The sequence below is a fragment of the Tachyglossus aculeatus genome (assembly GCF_015852505.1).
Source record: "Tachyglossus aculeatus isolate mTacAcu1 chromosome 12 unlocalized genomic scaffold, mTacAcu1.pri SUPER_6_unloc_4, whole genome shotgun sequence".
Taxonomy (NCBI): domain Eukaryota; kingdom Metazoa; phylum Chordata; class Mammalia; order Monotremata; family Tachyglossidae; genus Tachyglossus; species Tachyglossus aculeatus.
In genome coordinates, this window is record NW_024044831.1 from 5,609,322 (window position 1) to 5,623,025 (window position 13,704).

The 13,704-nt window shown below is 47.9% G+C and overlaps 1 pseudogene; it reads right to left on the bottom strand.

The window, feature by feature from the left end:
* Nucleotides 1-751: 751 nt before the first annotated feature.
* Nucleotides 752-4,863, bottom strand: LOC119921683 (annotated as a pseudogene).
* Nucleotides 4,864-13,704: the final 8,841 nt, after the last annotated feature.

Here is a 13,704-nt window from a genome sequence, read left to right on the forward strand (position 1 = left end):
CTGACAGTGAAAATCTACCCATGCTTAAGAAAAAGACCAAACAGTCCAATACGAAACCAAAACCCTTTTCTATTCTGTGTTCCCAGAAGGATAGATCCTTGCTGGGTGACTCTTAAACCTACTAATAATTATGGTACTTGTTAAGTGCTTTATATGTGCCAAGAACTGTTCTTAGCACTGGGGTAGATACAAGTTAATCTGGATAAACACAGTCCCAGTTCCACACTGGGATCACATTCTTAGCCCCCCTCCGTCCTCTCCCCCTTCTCCTCCTCCCCATCCAACCCCGCCTTATCTCCTTCCCCTCCCCACAGCACCTGTATATATGTATATATGTTTGTACATATTTATTACTCTATTTATTTATTTATTTATTTTACTTGTACATATTTATTCTATTATTCTACTATTTATTATTCTAAATATATTGTTAATATATTTTGTTTTGTTGTCTGTCTCCCCCTTCTAGACTGTGAGCCCACTGTTGAGTAGGGATCGTCTCTATATGTTGCCAACTTGGACTTCCCAAGCGCTTAGTACAGTGCTCTGCACATAGTAAGCACTCAATAAATACAATTGAATGAATGAATGAATCCCCATTTTTTACTGATGTGTAAATAATCCTTATTTTACATATGAGGTAACTGAGGTACAGAGAAGTTGTGACTTTCCTAAGGTCACACAGCAGGTAAGTGGTGGAGCCAGGATTAGAACCCATGGCCTTATGCCTCCCAGGCCTGTGCTCTATCCACTACACCCTGCTGCTGGTGCATTCAGAATTTATATCTGTTTTCAAGCCTGCCTCTTGGTATCCCACCAGGGTATCACAGATGATGAGATGGCCATGTAATTTAATGAGATGGCCATATAATTTAACTGGTGATTAAAATCATCAATAAACTCAAAGGGAAATTATAAGGATAGGTGCACCTCTTTAGTCGCTTATAATAATAATAATGGTATTTGTTAAGCACTTACTATGTGACAAGCACTGTTCTAAGCACTGGGGAGATACAAGGTGATCAGGTTGTCCCACGGGGGGCTCACAGTCTTTATCTCCATTTTACAGATGAGCGAACTGAGGCCCAGAGAAGTTAAGTGACTTGCCCAAAGTCACACAGCTAACAAGTGGCGGAGCCGGGATTTGAACCCATGACCTCTGACTCCAAAGCCCATACTCTTTCCACTGAGCCACACTGCTTCTCTGTATAGTATATATAAGATACTATATGTGTGTGTGTTTATTGCATAGACAATAATTATGTTCCTTTCTAATTTTTCTGTGGGTTTATAAGTGATATTACTGATGAGCGGTGAATGTGAGCTCAAGAAATAGACATTGCAGTGTAGCAAGGGGAAAATTTTTCCCTCAGATGATATCGGAAGCAGAGACCGATGTTTCACTCTTTCAACCTGCTCTTCTGTAGAACAGGGACTACATTCCCACAGAATCCCACAGAAGGAAAGGAAAACTCAGTTTGCCTACACACTCCACACACCGACAAAACTCAGGAATCTTCTGTCATGGAATCATGCTGTGCCTGTCAGAGGAATGTTCCCTACTGTACCACATAAAACCCCAAATGGATGTAAGGGTTACTAATAAATGATGTGTTCCCTGCCCATAGTGGACTGTCCCCTAGTCCGCCCATGCCTGAGTTCCACAACCCCTCCCCACCATAACTGTTCTTCTCACCAAAACCCCAGTGAGACCAACAGCCTCCATAATAAGTACTTCTTAAGCACTTGGTATGTGCCAAGCACTGTTGGAAGCACTGGGTTAGATACAAGCAAATCAGATTGGGCAGGTTTGAGTCCCACATGGGGCTCCAACTCTTAAGCCCCATTTACAGATGAGGTACCTGAGGCCCAGAAAAGTGAAGACACTTGCTCAAGGTCAGCCAGCAGATGTGGTGGCATCAGGGTTAGAACCCAGTTTTCCTGACTCCCTTGCCAGTGGTTTATCCAGTAAGCCACACTGAATCCCCCCAGTAGGAGGGAGCACTCACGCCTGACATGCCCAGGGCCCAAAATCCAATGCTAGCCAGAATCAAGCCCAGGCCCAACGGGACAGATGAAAGAACCGCCTTCCCAGATTGAGCCTCGAGGAGGCCTTCACAGACTGAGTCCACCTTTTTCCTCTCCTCCTCTTCCTGCCCTCTCCATCGCACCCCCACCCGACCCCCTTCCCCTGCCCACAGCACTTGTGTATATTTGTACACATTTATTACTCTATTACTTTTATTAATGTTTAAATAGCTATAACTCTATTGATTCTGATGGCTTTAACACCTGTCTCCTGTCAACTTGTTTTGTTTTGTTGTCTGTCTCCCCCTTCTAGACTGTGAGCCCGTTGTTGGGTAGGGACCATCTCTATATGTTGCCGATTTGTACTTCCCAAAGTACAAAGTACAAATTACAAGGCCCTGCTGAGAGCTCACCTCCTCCAGGAGGCCTTCCCAGACTGAGCCCCTTCTTTCCTTTCCCCCTCGTCCCCCTCTCCATCCCCCCGTCTTACCTCCTTCCCTTCCCCACGGCACCTGTATATATGTATATATGGTTGTACATATTTATTACTCTATTTATTTATTTATTTATTTTACTTGTACATTTCTATCCTACTTATTTTATTTTGTTGGTATGTTTGGTTCTGTTCTCTGTCTCCCCCTTTTAGACTGTGAGCCCACTGTTGGGTAGGGACTGTCTCTATGTGATGCCAATTTGTACTTCCCAAGCGCTTAGTACAGTGCTCTGCACATAGTAAGCGCTCAATAAATACGATTGATTGATTGATTGATTGATTGATTCCCAAGCACTTGGTACAGTGATGTGCACACAGTAAGCTCTCGATAAATACGATTGAATGAATGGACGACCCAGACTTCCTGCAGGAAGAACCATTTATTTTCAACAAGCCCAGGATGGAGAATGAAGTTGGATGCTGTGCTCCGGGGAGAACTGGCTGATTCCCCTGGAGTACAGGAGGGCCTCTGTTTGAATGGTCATCTTTGTGCAGTGTTTAGGTGGCCCTGGGCCTAGTCGACCCGGGGCCCAGGAAGACGTCTTGAGGACGATATGTGAGGAGCTGGGGGGTGAGCCCCACGTATTAATATGATAGAGAAGGGAGCGAGACTCTCAGGAAAGGGCGGTTTCTTGTTCCTGGATGCTGAGCTCCACTTTCATGGCTGCTTTGAGCCCGTTGTCACCCAAGCCTTGGGGCTGATGAAGGACTGCTGGCCTTTGCCGACAGAACTGAGCCACATCTTCAGCTTGGCTGAAAACGAAGCTTGAGGTGACGACTGGTTGCTCTTGCTGGTCCTCACTGGGCCCAAGGTGGAAGGAACGGGGCCCCAGGATTTGGCTGGTCCTGGGCCCTTTGCTGTGAGGGCAGAGACAGGTCCTGCTGTGGATTTTTAGCATCCTTCTTCCCTTTCTGTATAGGCGTGTTGGCTCCCAAGTGGCCTGCAGACCTGGGAGGGCCAAGGGATGAGTTGATGGGGAGGGAACCTGCCTCATCGTTCTTCGATCCCGGGGCCCGCAAGGTTTGGAACTGAGGTCTGGCCCCGTTCTATGCTTCCTGGGAGTGGTGGCACTCTCTGCTGCCCATTGGAGCCTGGTGGGGTTCAGCAGCGGGTAAGACATGGGCCTCCTCAGATATCTCCCCATTCACCCAGTCAGCCACACCGCAGCCAGGATGGTCTCCAGTAGGGGTAAGCTCATGGCCTGGTCTCGCGGCCAGCCGGATCAGCCCTAATGGGGACACCGTGACAGGCCCAGTTAGGTAATGTATGAGAGAAAGCCCAGTAAGAAAAGCCACGTGCTTTCTCTTCAAGAGGGTTTCCAGGGCCTTTACTATTCCATGGACAGGTCGCCAGCCTTGCTTTTTCCCTGGTGTTCCCGTGGTCCTGACTTCAAACTGAGCCTCAGGAATGACTCCACCCTCCTGTCACACCATGTAACAGACCTCTCTGTTCTCTGGTGTCTGTGTTCAGGGACCCTGGAGTTGGGGAAGATGGGATGGCTGGTGGGATGGCTGGGTCCGGATATCTGGGGCTGGTGAGAGCTGGGGCGCTCAGTGAAGAAGGAGGAGCTGGCGGTGGTGAGGTGCCAGTGTCGTCCCACCAACTGTGCCCCACGAAGGAGATTTCCCCAGCAATAGACTGATGGCGCTTTGCATCAGTGTTGTGTTCTAGTGCCCACTATTCACTTTTCAGCCTGGGGGAGTCCTCGAGTCTCAGAACCTTAGATATGCCATCCGTGATTTCTGGCACACTGTGGCCCGAGTCATTAATGTGGCCCGGGTCCTTGATCAGTGAGGACCCCGGGGTGCTGGACGTTCCATGTCAGAAGTCTCTCCTCTCAGGAGAGTCGTGCTGGGCATCATTTGGGTGGGTGTCCTGCCCTCCCACCTGGAGCATGTGGCTCTCTGGATATCTTTAGTCCTAGGACGATGCCTCGGCTTCACTCTGCCAGGGAGCAGGGCCAGTGGAAGCGGTTGGAATTATCATACCCAGGGGGCCGTGGCTTTTTGGGCTGAGGTGAGGGGACTGGCAGGAGGTCATGGTCCCCTTAGTCTTAGTCTGCAACTTAGCATATTTTGGCTCTGTTTCCTCATGGGATTCTTTATCAGGACATGCCATTCGCCCGTGGCCAGAGCAAGCTAAGCTCAACTCCCCTCAAAAGTTGATCTCTCTCCTCCAGCTGTCGAGTTGGAGGTCCTTTGCCTTGAGAGAGAATCGGGTCTCTCAAGTTAGAGGAAAGTTTGGTCAACGAGGAGGACTTAAGTAGCCATGATCTGCTCTTCCGGGCAGGTTGAGTTCCTGACTCCGGGCCTCGTGAGAAAGACGTTCTGGGCCAAAACATCTTCTCCCTGACGGTAAAGGGCAGCGAGGGTATGGAGCAGATAGGTCTGTCCCACGAAGGCACACCCTGAACCTTCTCTCTGAGGCTTTGGCAGGCTGTACAAAGTGATTTATCAGAGCCCCTCTCCTTGTAGCGCCTGTAAAAGAATACCCACTCTTTCCAGCTGAGGGGAAGCAATTTCCCATAACTGACAGACCCGGCCCTCATGCTTTGGAGCTTCAGCAGCTGGCTCTTGGCCTGCTTCTCTTTTCTAGAAGGAAACCCACCCCCTCCATGACCCTCAAACCTAGATAGGGACCACCGCTGACAGAATAGACACTGGGATTTGACTCCAGCTGGTGTGATCAATCAATCAATCAATCAATCAATCAATATTATTTATTGAGCGCTTACTGTGTGCAGAGCACTATACTGAGTGCTTGGGAAGTGCAAGTTGGCAACACATAGAGACGGTCCCTACCCAACAGTGGGCTCACAGTCTAGAAAAATGGCTCTGGTGTATGGCCATTGCCAAGAGCACTAAGAAATACGTTCGGGTCTGAACAACAAAGGGGTGGAGGTTGTTGCCTGATAGGGGGCAGCAGAAAGAGAGCATGTGGCAGGGGCAGAAACTGGACCATCGCAGAGGGGAAATTTCCTTCTCCAGGCACCTTTCAGGACAACACAAATCAATCTTCAAGCTGAGGACAGGGGCTCCAGGATAAAGTTCTGGGCTGGGAGTCAACAGGACTTCCTCTAAACCTGAATCCTCCACCTGCCTACTAGGTGAACTCAGACAAGGTAATTCACTTCCCTCTGCCTCAGTTTCCTTATCTGTAAACTGGAGATTAAATACATGCACACTCTCTTCATTATACTGTAAGCCCCATCTGGGACAGACCTGTGTCTGATGTTGTTACCTTATATCTACCTCGGCCCGATACTTGGTACATGGTACAGGATTATTATTATTACTATTTTTACCATCAATAATAATTAATATTTTTATTCCTATCAAATCAACATCAAAACATTTCACAAGGTGATCCCTCTTGCCTATTCATTGAATCGTATTTATTGAGTGCTTACTGTGTGCAGAGCACTGTACTAAGCGCTTGGGAAGTACAGGTTAGAAACATATAGAGACAGTCCCTACCCAACAACGGTCTCATAGTCTAGAAGTCTAGTCTAGCAATGCTATTGATCTTGAGAGCTCTATCGGGATAGTCTGCCGGCCATCCATAGTCCCAGTGTCAATGAACTGAGGGAACCTTCACAACGGTAATGAGAAAGGAACCTGGTCCTGACATATGCAGACGTGGCGGGGGCGGGGGGGGGGAACACCCCTCAACCCCCGTCCCCGGAGAGAGTCCTGAGCCCTGGGCAACTGTTGGCTCTCCAACTGTGCCCAACTGTCACAGCATGTGTACCCACCCACAGGGCCTGCCCCCTTCCCCCTTTCCGGTAATTCCCCCAACAATATATCACCCTTCACACTAAAGCCGCACTCCCCCACACCCTGGGTGCCTCTTCCCTGGGTCCTTCTCTTCCGTCGTGGGCCATCACAGAGTCTAAGCGGGGGGCCCAGGAAGAGGGAAAAGAGAATGAGTGGATCACATTTTCAGGAGAAACAGAAGCTCTTCTAGATCCTTGTTCAATTTTTGCCACAGCCTCTGAACTAGAAACCAAGAGAATGGGTTATGTGGGGTTCCTAGGAAGGGGTGAGTTTTGCTCTTCCCTGCTATTTGGGGCCAGACTGTGCTCGGGGGCTCTATCTTCAAGCCTTGCCAAGCCAGCCATGACTCTTGAGGGTAGTTGCCCCCTCCCTCGTGTGTGTGTTGAGCAGGGGTGGGGATTTGGGAAACAGCGTGGCTTAGTGGAAAGATCACGGGCTTGGGAGTCAGAGGTAGTGGGTTCTAGTCTCGGCTCCACCACTTGGTAGCTGGGTGACTTTGTGCAAGCCGCTTAAATTCTCTGTGCCTCCGTTCCCTCATCTGTAAAATGTGGATTAAAACTGTGATCCCCACATGGGACAATCTGATTACCATATATCTACTCCAGAGCTTAGAACAGTGCTTGGCACATAGTAAGCACTTAACGAATACCATCATTCTCATTATCAGGGGGGTGCAGAGGGGACAGCTCAAGGAGTTGTACAACAAGGAGGAAAGGGAGGACAGTAACTTTAATGGGCTGGCATCGAAATTAACAGGTCTTAGGGATGGACTCTGATCTCTCTGTTAGGAAAAAGGCAAAAATCCTTTTTTATCTATTTTTCTCTTCTTCCCCCTCCCTGCCCTGCCTGGCCATGCCTGTGAATTTTGTCCCGTAGAAGGAGATCTTCCCTTCAATCAAAGTGGATCTTGGTCCCCGGTTCTGTTCCTGGAGACTTCGGGGTGGGCCAGCGGGGAGACCGAGAGTGACAGCAGAGTGAGATTGGAGGAGGAAGAGCTCACCAGCCGTGCGTCCAGAGAGCCTGTCTCAGCTCAACCAAGGTCCCATGATCCATGAGACCTCAGAGACCTGGTCGGGGCTCTTTTAAGAAGCTGGGGCAACCATCCTCACTTGGGGCTCTTGGCAGCTCCTGCACAGTGGACGGAGGACAGGGAGGTGAAAGGGCAAGAAAAAGGATTAGGAGGAAGTGGGAAGCAGCGGGGCCTAGTGGAGAAATCCCAGGCCTGGAAGCCAGAAGACCTATTCTAGTACAGGTCTGCCACTCTCCCGTTGTATGATCCTGGGCAAATCACATAACTTCCTCCTCCATGCTGTGAGCCCCCTCCCTAGATGGTAAAGCTGTTGCGGGCAGGGCACGTGTTTATCAGCTCTGTTGTACTGTACTCTCCGAAGTATTTAGTACAGCACTCTGCATAGAGTATGCACTCCATAAATACCATTGATGTTGATGGCTCCCTGTGCCTCAGTTTCCTCAGCTTCTAAGTGGGGATTCAATACCTGTTCTCCCTCCTACCTGGTCTGTGAGCCCAATACGGGACAAGGACAAACACTGTGTCCAACCTGATTAATGTCTATCTACCTCAGAGCTTAGAACAGTGCTTGACACACAGTGAGTGCTTAGGAAATGCAATAAAACAAGTTAAAAAAAAAACAACAACAAAAAAGAGTGGGCTGGGAGACCTGACGGTTTTCCAAGCCCCTGAAACTCATAGGGATTGGTCAATCCCGGGTCCCTACCAGGATATTAATTTTTTCTCCCGAAGCTTGAGGTGGCCCCACCAGATGTGCCAGAGTAGCAGCCCGAGGAATATGTGGGTGAATCCCTCATCAGGGAGGGGCCACTGAAGGCCCCAGAGGATGGAGAGGATTGGGAACAGGAGGGCTTCCAGGATGATCCACATCCTCCATCCTGGCTCTGCCCATCCTCTGTCTGGGCCTGGGCAGAGCCACTCGCCTCACCGAGCCGGGGGCCAAGGCCCCAGAGCAGGGTCATAAAGACAGCTGAGTCATGGAGGGAGGGGAAAGGGAGGGTGGTTGGGGAGGCTCGTTAGGCTGGCGCGGGTGGGGGAGGGGATGAGGGGAAATGGGGTGAGGCGGTGATTCTAGGTGGAATGGGGGAAGAAAGCGTAGGTGGGGAGGAGGTGGAGCGGAGCTTCAGTAGGGGATGATGACTCCTGTGAGGAGGATTGGTTGCTGGAGGTGGGGGAGGGCAGTTCTAGAGGGAGATACTAAGTTGGGGTGACTCCTTTGGGCAGGGCAGATAGTTCCAGTGTGGGAGGCTGGTTCTGGAGGGAATGGGTGCTGACTCTCAGGCAGATGGATGGATAGATGGGTGGGTAGTACTTCTCAGAGAGGGTGGCTCCTGAGGTGATTGGGTCGGATGACTGATTCAAAGGAGGGTGGTGGAGACGGTCCCACTCTGAGGGGATGTGTCACCTGGTGAGTGGAAGAGAAAAAGCGTGGCCTGCTGGAAAGAACACCGGGCCTGGACTCAGTGGATCCAGGGAGAAATCCCAGTTCTGCCGCTTGTCTGTTACATAACTGGAGGAAAGCATCCAAACTTCCCTGTGCCTCAGTTTCCTCATCTACAAAATGAGGATTAAGTACCTGTCCTCCCTCCCCTTAAGCCTGTGATCCCCCTGTACCCCGTGGGACTGGAAGTATGTCCAACATGATTGTTTCATGTCTACACCAGCAGATACTACACTGCTTGGATCACAGTAAGCCAACCTGTACTGCATATACCATAAACTATACTACAGTCATGTACTACATATGCTATACTACAATATATTACAATCATTGCTATCATTATTATTTTGTTTTATTAGGGGAAAGATAGGAGGAGATTAATTAGAATTCAGAACGTGAATATGATAGGTATGTGGTTTGCTAATTTAGATTTGAAAGACTTCCTCAGGACTTCCTGGCTGTTGGGATTTCCCCATTAAAGCATTGTTTTAGAGCTGCTCCTCCAATCCCCTCCTCTGATTGGTTCTCCCAGGCAGGGAAGTGATCATTTCACTTCACTGAGTGATGGCCATGTTCCTTCCTCTGATTTGACAGTACACATTTAATGCCCCCCTCTGATATCCAGCCGGATCTGTCTGTCTCTCCTTCTAGACTTATTACTGGCAGGGAACATGTCTGCCAACTCTGCTACATTGTACCCGGCCAAGCACTTAGTAGAGTGCTTTGCACATAGTAAGATCCTAATAAACACAATAGATGATAATGATGACTTAATACATTGCTCTGCCCATTGCTTGATTTTAGAAGACACCCAAATGACATACTTTTGTGGGATACCTGCCAATTTCCTCAAATTTAATCTCACAACATAGACAATGGAAAAAGGTACCCAGGGCCATCCTTCCATTTAATCAGCTGTTCAATTAGTAGTATTGAAAACTTACTCTAGAAAGAGCACTGTACTCAGCACTTGGGAGAGTTTTATTGAATTAATAGACATGCGTCCTGCCTTCAAGGAGCTTGCAATCTAGGGAGAGAGACAGACGCCAAAGTAATTACAGGGAGGGGAAAGTAAAGGAATTTAAAAATACGTTCATAAGTGCTGCAGGAGGTGAGTCCCTAATGTGCTCAGTGAATGAGGGCTCAATGCATCAATTCCACAGTCCCGGCCCACGTCATCCCCCTGGCCTGGAATGCCCTCCCTCCCCACATCTGCCAAGCTAGCTCTCTTCCTCCCTTCAAGGCCCTACTGAGAGCTCACATCCTCCAGGCGGCCTTCCCAGATTGAGACCCCTCCTTCCTCTCCCCCTCATCCCCCTCTCCATCCCCACCATCTTACCTCCTTCCCTTCCCCACAGCACCTGTATATATGTATATATGTTTGTACATATTTATTACTCTATTTATTTATTTATTTATTTTACTTGTACATATCTATTCTATTTATTTTATTCTGTTAATATGTTTGGTTTCGTTCTCTGTCTCCCCCTTCTAGACTGTGACCCCACTGTTGGGTAGGGACTGTCTCTATATGTTGCCAACTTGTACTTCCCAAGCGCTTAGTTCAGTGCTCTGCACACAGTAAGCACTCAATAAATACGATCGATTGATTGATTGATTGATTGATTGATTGAGGGAAACACCATCAGGGAGAGTGGTGGCCTGTCAGATGTGACGGGAGAAGGGGTTTCCAGGTGGGGAGAGGGAGATGGCTGAGTGAGTTGGGTGAGGAAGGAGCTGCTGTGGAGAGGTAGTATGGACAACAAAGAGAGGGAGCTTCCCCGGATATCTCTGGAGTACAGGACAGTGCTCTTTGCTTAATACAATGCCTGAAACATAGAAAGCACTTATCAAAAACCTTTAAAAGCAAAAAAAAAAAAACTGACCCAAATTTCATCTCTAACCCAAGCCTCACATCATGTAGGCTACCTCCTGTGTTAATTCCTTCCCCACGTCTTCCATTTAAACAACTGATGTTCTCACAAAAAAATTACTCCCTTTTCAATAGGGAAAATGAGTGTCCCTAATCTTGATTAGATAATGAAAATTCAAAGTGAAATGCTAAAATGTGGCATAGTTTGGGAATACACTAGAACAAATAGAGAATCATTGAATAGGCATAAAACACTTTGATTTCACAGGGCAAGGGATACTTTTTGAAAACAGGACCCAGCTGTTAATTAAGAGTAATATGGCATTTGACAGCAGAAACTAACTACTCAATGGAAATAAAAAATACAAATTCTGAGAGTGCCAGGCAGAAAAACACTCCCAGAATAAATGACTTCTGCAGAATGTCGTACATGAATTTGACAGTTGACCCTCAGGGTTGACTCACCCCCATTAGTAGACAATATGAGGTTGCCCTTACTGGCCTCTCTGCAGAGACATTATGAAAAACATACTAATGAAGATGCTTTCAGATATCAGAGAGGAAAACAAACTGCTGAAGGAAAATAAGAGCAATAGGGAAATAAACCGTGACCCTGAGAAAAGAACTTCAGATTCTGAAATCCTCAAACTGGGGTAATGAGAGTAAAACACGCAAAGTCTGGCTTTAGACTAAAGAATGTATTACCTCATTGATCTACCAAGATCTATGAGCACCAGTTCCTGGGCTAATGCTTGGGAGAGGGAGGAGAAAGCCAGAAAACCCACCATGTAGAGACCCTCTCTGAACCATGTGTGGAGATTTACCCCAGACTCTCTGAAACAGGGATTGAGGAGGAATTAGAGAGTTCCAGGTGGTTTCTGTGAGCATCTGGGAGAAGAGTGATGTAGTGGATAGAGCACATGCGAGGGAGTTAGGAGAATTTGGATTCCAAACCTGACTTTGCGGTGTGAAATTGGGCAAGTAAGTTTACTTCTGTGTGCCTCAGTTATCTTATCTGTAAAATGGACATTAAGACTGTGAGCCCCATGAGGAACACTGACCATGTCCATCCTGATCAGCTTGTATCTACCCCTGAGCTTCGAAAAGTGCCTGGGACATAGGGCTTAACAAATACCATTGAAAACAAAAATATAACTTTCCCCCTGAGGCTCAGGCTACAGAATCCTTTTATAGCAGCAAGTGCTATGTTGTACTCCCCCAAGCGCTTAGTACAGAGCTCTGCAAACAGTAAGCACTCAATAAATTAATTCATTCTTTCATTCATATTTATTGAGCATTTACTATGTGCAGAGCACTCTACTAAGTGCTTGGAAAGTAGAATTCAGCAACAAAAAGAAACAAGCCCTGCCTACAATTGGCTCACAGTCTAGAAGGGGGGAGACAGACTTCAAAAGAAGTAAGCAGGCATCAACAGCATCAATATAAATATGAGTGATTGATTATTTGGTAGTTAGATAAAAGGTTCTTGTCCATCTGAATGTGAGAGGAGACGAGCTGTGTACCTAGACTGTGAGCTTGTTGTGCACAGGGAACATGTCTACTAACTGATGCTTTATGCTCTCCCAACCTCTTAGTGCAGTGCTCTGCACACAGTGAGAGCTCGATAAATACGATTGATAGTTGGAGAAGAAGATTCTAGACAATCTTGGATGCAAGAGGAGGAGAACTGTGGCCTGGGAGAGCAGAAAGGAATTCCAGACAGTAACCTCAATGTGGGCAGGGAACGTGTCCCTCAACTTTTTTTTTCATTCTCTCCCAAGCACTTAGTACAGTGCTTTCCGCTCTTTCATTCACCCCTCATATCCAAGCCGTCACCAAAACCTGCTGGTCTCAGCTCTGCAGCATTGCCAAGATCTGCCCTTTCCTCTCCATACAAACCTCTACCCTGCTCGTTCAAGCTCGCATCCTATCCCGTCTGGACTACTGCATCAGCCTTCATTCTGATCTCCCATACTCGTGTCTCTCCCCACTTCAATCCATACTTCATACTGCTGCCCGGATTGTCTTTGTAGATAAACGCTCTGGGCATGTTACTCCCCTCCTCAAAAATTTCCAGTGGCTACCAATCAATCTGCGCATCAGGCAGAAACTCCTCACCCTCGGCTTCAAGGCTCTCCATCACCTCGCCCCCTTCTGCCTTACCTCCCTTCTCTCCTTCTACAGCCCAGCCCACACCCTCCGCTCCTCTGCCGCTAATCTCCTCACAGTGCCTCGTTCTCGCCTGTCCCGCCATCGACCCACGGCCCACGTCATCCGCCTGGCCTGCAATGCCCTCCCTCTGCCCATCCTCCAAGCTAGCTATCTTCCTCCCTTCAAGGTCCTACTGAGAGCTCACCTCCTCCAGGAGGTCTTCCCAGACTGAGCCACCTCCTTCCTCCCCCCCTCGTCCCCCTCTCCATCCCCCCCATTTTAGCTCCTTCCCTTCCCCACAGCACCTGTATATACGTATATATGTTTGTACATATTTATTGCTCTATTTATTTATTTATTTTACTTGTACATATCCATTCTATACATTTTATTTTGTTAATATGTTTGGTTTTGTTCTCTGTCTCCCCCTTCTAGAGTGTGAGCCCACAGTTGGGTAGGGACTGTCTCTAAAAGTTGCCAACTTGTACTTCCCAAGCGCTAAGTACAGTGCTCTGCACACAGTAAGGTGTCAATAAATACGATTGATTGATTGATTGATTGCTCTGCACACAGACTGAGAGCTCATGCTGGGAGCCTGGATAGACACAGGGCCCAGGGAGGGAGGAAGCAGTGTGGCTTAGTAAAGAAAACAGCGTGATCTAGTGGATAGAGCATGGATTTGGATGTCAGAGGACCTGGGTTCTAATCCCAGCTCCACCACGTGTCTCCTGTGTGACCGTGAGCACGTCATTTCACTTCTCTCTGCCTCAGTTACCTCATCTGGAAAATGAGGATTAAGAATGTGAGACAACCTGATTATCTTGCATCTACTCCAGTGCTTAGAACAGTGCTTGGAACATAGTAAGCATTTAAGAAATACCATAATTGTTATCATTTATCAGAGATGATAT